Raw genomic sequence first — 7,293 nt, 5'->3', positions numbered from 1 at the left:
CTACTACTAGCCCACAATGAAGGCAGACACACTCAACCTCATCAAAAAATGCAATAGATGTCAAAGGCATGCCAACATCCACCATTAGCCCGCTGCCAATTTGAAGTATCTTACTAGCTTGTGGCCCTTCGCGCAGTGGGGAACCGACATCCTCGATCCTATTTCACCGGCAACTGGGCAGAGGAAATTCTTGGTTATGGCAGTAGACTACTTCCTGAAGTGGGTGGAAGTCAAACCGTTAGTAAGCATTACATCTCGGAACGTGCAAAGTTTCTTTTGGAAAAACATCGTGTGCCTTTTCGGACTACTCAAAGTCTTGATTTCGGATAACAAGAGGCAATTTGAAGGCATCAAATTCCAGAGCTGGTGCGTCGAGTGGGAATTTAGCAGAACTTCACTTTGGTAGCACATCCCCAATCAAACGGGCAAGCCGAAGTGACGAATAGGGCTATCCTCCACGGACCGAAAGCTCTCCTTGTGCAAGCTAAAGGGTTGTGGGTGGACAAGCTATCCAATGTTCGTTGGGCCTATCGGACTACCATCAAGACCGCGATGGGTGAGACCTCCCTTCAACCTCACATATGGTACAGAGGTGGTGATCTTGCCAAAGATCGAAGTACCCACATTGCGACTTGAGGCTTATGATGAGGAAGCAAATGATGACGAGCTCCATACCAACCTAGACCTGGTAGAGGAGGTACGAGACCTGGCCTATATCCGAACTGCGACGTACCAACAGAGAGTAGCTCGGTACCATAACACCTAGGTCAAGAAGCGATAGTTTCATGTCGGTGATTTAGTCCTTTGGAAAGTTATGGTACCTGTGCCCGGCATTGGTAAGCTCGGACCGAACTAGGAAGGTTCGTACCGTATAAGACAGGTGTACGGGGAAGGCATGTATGAGCTCGAGACTTTGGAAGGGAAAAAGGTACCTCGAGCATGGAACATCGACAATCTAAGAAGGTACTACATATGAATCCACAACTCCAAGTATAGATTACTCAAAGGGACCACCGAATTGGTCAAAAAGACGACAAGCTGGAGAGAGAACTATGAGTCACTCCTAGAATGCTAAGGGCTATGGTGTCAAGCTGACAAGAGACCTCAGCATGATAGAAGTCCTAGTCGCCTCCTCGGCATAGGCAACTTAAGACCTGGTCGCCTCTTCGGTACAAGATCATTAAAACCCATTCACTTTGGCATGGGCAAGGCGAAGTAACCTAGGCACAAACAGGTCAAGCATGTACCCTATAGTGTCTACTCACCCTGGCGTAAAATGATAATCAGATTATTCCTATTTGTGTCGAGCTTGCCAGTTCGGGAGTAATCTACACTTAGAAAAAATTCTGCTCCTATTTGGTTTAGCTCACCAGCTTGGGAGTAATCTATACTTAGAAAAATTTTTGTACACAAAGAGTTATGCAAAAAACTTGTATTCCTTTGATAAAGAACTTCGAGTATATAGTAAAAAAAAAGGAAAGAGAGAAAGATTACAACTGTTTAGTCGAGCTCGGAGGCTCGGAACATCAAGTATTACAAGGGGGTCCAAGAAAAGAGGCATCAGTCAATTCGGGGCTCCTCATCCTTAACGGAGACTTCAACAGGCGGATCCGTCTCCATACGGTCCTTGGCGGCATCAGCCTCCTCTCCTTCGTCATCGAGCAGGTCATCCTTGCTCTCTGCCTCGGAGTCCGGATCCTTGGCGGCTTCAACCACCTACTGAGCTCGAGGTGGGGAAATTTACACCCGGTCAACCACCTACTAAGCTTAAACCCTTTGTGGTAGCCTGTTGTCCCAGCCTCGACCAATCTTTCTTGAAGCTCCGCCGAAGACTTATACTCCTCAACCGCCTTGACCTTGGCCTCCTCCATCGCCTGAAGCATGATTTCAGTTTGTTCCTTCCCGTGAGCCTCTAGGTTCTTGATTTCCCTCTTCAATGACGCCTCGCACTCCTCGAGCTCCTTCTTCTCCATCATCAGTAGAGTTAGCAGCTCCTTCTTAGTTTGCACGTCATTTTTTAGTTGGCTGATCTCGTTGCGAGCTAAGTTGAGTTCGGAGTGGGCACTTCGGGAAGACTACTCGGCTTTGAGAGCTTGCTTTAAGTTCACCTTGGACTGGTAGGCCAAGGCGTGGATAGAGGAGTTCACTTGCCAAAAGAAGAAAGCAAGCATCTGTATGCAGAAAAATCTAAGTATAAGGCAACTTGAAGGCCAAGTTTAAGTACATTCCACCATACAATGCGTGACCGCTCGGGCCCCGAGCTGAGCAACCGGCAAGTCAGCCCAACGAGTGACCTCCTCGGCGAACACCGCGTCCTTGCTCTTGAGAAGGCCAAACTTCAGAGTCAAAATGCTCCGGACCAAAGTATCGCTGCTCAAAGAGGTGGTGGTCATTGGAACGGGCTCTGAAGACGTGGTCTCCTTGGGTACGTGGGGTGGAGTGGCCTTGCCCAGGTCCTCCTCAACCAAATCAATTACGGGAGGTTGTTTGGCAACGGGTGGGTGTTCGGGCACAAAAGGAGCGACCTCGGCGGTGGTAGTCTCAGTATGAAGGCGAGCCTTCTTGGAGGCCCTCTTCTTCTTCTTCCCCTTTTGCATGCTCCCGAAGAGCTCATCGGTAGGGATGTCATCCATGGAAACTGCGGCAAGTAACGAATTAAGTCAAATACAACACCGAAGTAAAATAGATGGAAAAAAGTACAAGTAGCGACCTACCAGGAGGAATTAGGCTAACTTGCATGAGTTTCTCCTCGATCATGAAGTTTTTGAACTTCAGGCCGAGCTGCGCCCAAGATCAGACCTCCTACCTTGTCTTCAGGTCCAATCTGACGCTGGGGTCCTGGATGGCTGCCCTCTAGTGAGTTGGGAAAGGCCATTTATCGGTGTTTTGGACCACAAAGTAGCGCCTCTTCCAAGCCGGGACTTTGTTAGGGAGCTCGTGCAACAGCTTGTACCCGGGGCGAGGAGACAAATAGTAACTTTTCCTGTGCTCGGGTAGAACACAGGACGAGTTCTTCTTGATGGAAAGGATTGAAGATAAGATGTCGAGGTCTAGGGAATGGTTGTAATCATGGAAAAGGGAAATGGTACCTACGATGTTACGGATGGAGTTCGAGTGTAGCTGGTCTATGGCAATGTCAAAGGATTTAACGTCTTCAACTATAAAAGGGTGGTGGAAGACGCAGACCGGCTATGAGCTGCTCCTCGAAGACCACGATCTCGTTGTGACCATGATCCCAAGGAAAGTTGCCTAAGGGGATGCTATATACGAAGTCATTGGGGAGTTCGTACCGAGCTACTAAGGATAGGAGCCTATCCGCTGTCATTATTAACGGGTCGTAGCTGTCCAACAGGTGACCTCGGTGTGAAGTGGAGGCCGCTTTTCCCGAAGCCTTTCACTCTCACCGAGGTGAGTCCGCCTCGGACAGATTGAGGTCCACATCCTGTGCCAAAGTGCCCACCTCGGCAGGATGAGGCTCCGCAGTCTATGCCAAGGTGCCCACCTCGGCCCCAGCGGACTCGCCGCTCTCATCTAGAAGACTATCTAAGCTAAGGCTAGACATGCTAACGGAAAGGACGACAGAATCAAAAGGCAAAGGGAGACGAACTCACCAAAAGAAGACCGAAGAAAGTGAGACGACCTCAGACCCAGAAATAGCTGACACTGAACTAGGATACTTGAATGGAACCTCAAGGGTTTTGGATTTGTAGATTTGTGGTGAAGAAAATGGGCCCTTTGGCTCCTATTTATAACCAGTATATTCGGTTATACTGATTAGCAGGCATTTTGACGTCTGTGGTTGAAATCAGTTTAGCAGGCGTTTTGACATCTATAGAGACTATAATCGGCTTGACGTCCACATGTACCCAATATGCGATCTAGGTCACTTCCTGGTTGAGCCGAACGGTTGAACAAGTCCGACCAACGATCCGCCCTCCACATCACCTAGACTTCGTGCCAAATCCACCTAGGCTCGTCATGAACTCCCCATGCCGGGTCAAGATCCCTAGCACGAGGAGTGGGGGGCAATTGATAGTGGTAATTTGGCATGACCTAGTAAGTAAAGGTCACGTAGACGCGATATGCCTGTAGAATGACAACTCAGCAAGGGGAGCCTATTCAGCAGTTTACAGAGTTCGGATGTAACGCCACCTCGGCATAAGGTCACATTGGCATAATTCCACTTCGGCATAACACCACCTCGGCATAAGGACAACTCGGCATAGAGTCACCTCGGCGCCTAATCAAGTTTGGGGGCCATGAGCTGAAGTGACACGTAATTGATTCCAAAATCTTCCCAGCAGACTCCGAATATCACAGGATCACGTCGCGTAACGACAGGCCTTATCCTCTCCCCACCTAGATTGGGCGGTGACTATAAACTTCATTGAATAATACGTTACTCCCCGACTAAAGCGAAAACGGATATCATCCACTCAGGCTGCAGATCCCGGAACTGTTTCGGGAGATCCATGATAGCTCAACTATATAAGGGCATCAATCCCTCCAGGGTCCAGGTATGCGCGATTAGTTACTTTCAAGCTCTCTAGCACTCAAACTTTAGCTCACAACCACAACAAGAGTACTGACTTAAGCATTGGAGCAACCTCCCCTGGTCATCCACCCTGGTCACTCTGATCCCTGTTTTGCAGTTTGATCCAGCTCACCATGCGGGTACGCCTAGGCAATCCTCTAGCTAGGAGCTCCTAGATCATGCATAATTAGGTCTAAAAATTCTGACCCTGGGCTGAACTGTCATTCTCCCCTCCTTTATGTAACATGACAATTCATCCTTCTCATCAATTTCTATGAATCAAACTCCAAGGCATATGATGTAAAAACAGCAATGGTACCAAACACAATATAAGGACCACCATTGATTGGAGCACTAAAAAGCAAGGTTTTTAAAACTGGCCTGAAGAACGAATTGGTCAGGGGTCCGGTTCTTGGGTAATGGTCGGTCCGTTCTGACAAAAATAAAAATAAAAACAAATAAAAAATGATCGAAACCGTTGAATAATTCAAATGTTTCAACCGCTTAGATCAACAGTTTTCTTACCAAATCAACATTCTTTTATTAATATCCGGTTTTGAGAAAAATGAAACTGATCACCTAACTAGTTCCTGGTTTTCCAGTCCAACCGTTCGGTCTGGTCCCGTTTTGAAAACCATGCTAGTAAGAGTAAGGAAAGACTTTAATAATAGGAAGATTCAGAATTCCTTAGCGCAGAGGAATATCGTAATCGGCGTTAAAGGAGGTGATCACTAATCAGGGACCAAATCCTTTTAGGGGACGGTATTTATAAATCCAAGATACATGCATCCATATGGATGAATTAATTCAGATTTAGTTAAATCCCAATCGTACAAGTTTTTTGTTACAAAATTTGATTCAGCTATCACTCAAATTTATTTAAGAATGAAAGATACCAACTCAATTGTTTCACTGCATGATTCGCATCACATATAGGTACAACCTGGTATTATTTATGCTAATTGGTTTAAAATAAGCTGATTCTCATCTATATGGCAAAACAGCTAGAGTGCCCTTTTAAGAGAGAGATATGCATGTGTTTATTATAGGGTTATTTAATATAGGTATCTTTTACTTCGTGGATAATAATATTTAGTGCGGTCAATGGGTCGGGTCTGACCTGATGGACCCATTGGACCTGAATCGGTTGGGCCAATTCTAGTTTCTGGTCCTGATTATTATCGGTTCGGAACTGGTTTCACCTAGTTCCAAATCGATTCAGACCCAATATAATATTAAAATTTATTATATATTAAACATAAATATTTATTTTGTATTCATTATAATCGAATATGTCAACTTAAACCTGATTTTCCCGAGAGCTGGCCGATTCAGTTTCACATCCAAAAATTACAGATCCTATTGGATCCGGTTTCAGGTCTGAATCTTCAACATTTCATGTTGAGCTGGTTCTGACCCGTTGACAGCCCTTAAAAGGGCCTCTGTTTTCAAGTGATACAACCAAGTACCCTAAACCATTAAAAATCAATACCCAAATTCAGACGTTCGTTGGCATTCCATTACTAATCTGCAGCATGTGATATCATGTGCTCTTTGGAACATTTTAAAACATGCTTCACTTATTTTATGAGATTGTTTCATGAGGAGTTCTTTGGACTTCTTTCAAAATGATCTTGCATCAAAATTTGACCATTCTCCTAAATCAGCTCAATAAATTCTCATTATCAGGATTATATAAATGGAAATAAAATGAATAATGTGATAATTTTACCATCCATTATAATGTTGGTTAGAACTTATGGGAAATTACAGCCGGCTGAACAGCCATTGTGTTCACTAGCCCAAATTGCAGGCACCTATTTGTAACTTTCTTTTATCAGCTACTATTTGGGAAGGTTTTCCTTCAAACATAGAGCTGTAAAATAGCTTTAGGATGATAAATTTTGGCTTTTCATATGTTTTCACTAGACATTGCAGACTTTCCTTCGTATCGGACCGAGTCCGAGGTCCCAAACCAAAAAGTCACAACTGAAATCTCTCAAAAATGGGTCGGTACTCAGCGTTTATTTGGGAGAGCATCCATGCAACAACTTCTGATTTTATGATGTGGGCTATTCAAATGCTGGTAAAGATGGTTGGTGAAAACCTCACACAAGCCCAAATTAGTTAAGGTGCCGTTTGACAAATCTATTTAAAAAAATCTAATAGTTTAAAAGATACATTGAACTTTTAGGATCATATCTTTAAAGACAAACACAGTTAGTAAGCAGTTCGGTCATTGGGCTTTTAAAAATGTATTTGTAAGTTATTTATCATGCAAAAGACCAAAAAAATTTTTGTACATATATCTTCTCATCTTTCCAGCTTTCGATTATTAAATAAAAAAATCGATTTTCTTCGATCTTTCGAACAAAGTTTTTCCCTGTCTGTCGCACTCGACACTCGAGGCGAGAGAGAAAGAGAGAGTGTGTGTCGCCGTGAGTGGTTATTGACGTGATCAACGAGTCAGAGGCCCTTCCCCATCAAAATTAAGAGCCATTGTCGAGGATATTTGGCTCCTGCTTCCAAGCAAATTAGTCTAATTGAGTATTTTGTTTATTCCAACTTCCAAAGTCTTCTTCTAATGCAGTTTTCGGCATTACAATGGTAGCTCCTTTTTAGTAGTTAGTTCAATGTCCTGGTCCCATCTCCTCCGGTCTGGATCGAAGAGGGGCTAGATGTTGACCTAGCAAATCGTGTCTCGTCTCGTTACCTAAAAACAGAATTACCGATTCTTTCCCAGCGGTTTAAGTCGGAAC

Source organism: Nelumbo lutea, chromosome 1 (assembly GCF_056320005.1).
Source record: "Nelumbo lutea isolate HS-2025 chromosome 1, American lotus-T2T, whole genome shotgun sequence".
NCBI classification, from domain to species: domain Eukaryota; kingdom Viridiplantae; phylum Streptophyta; class Magnoliopsida; order Proteales; family Nelumbonaceae; genus Nelumbo; species Nelumbo lutea.
Note: the sequence above shows the minus strand (reverse complement) of the source record.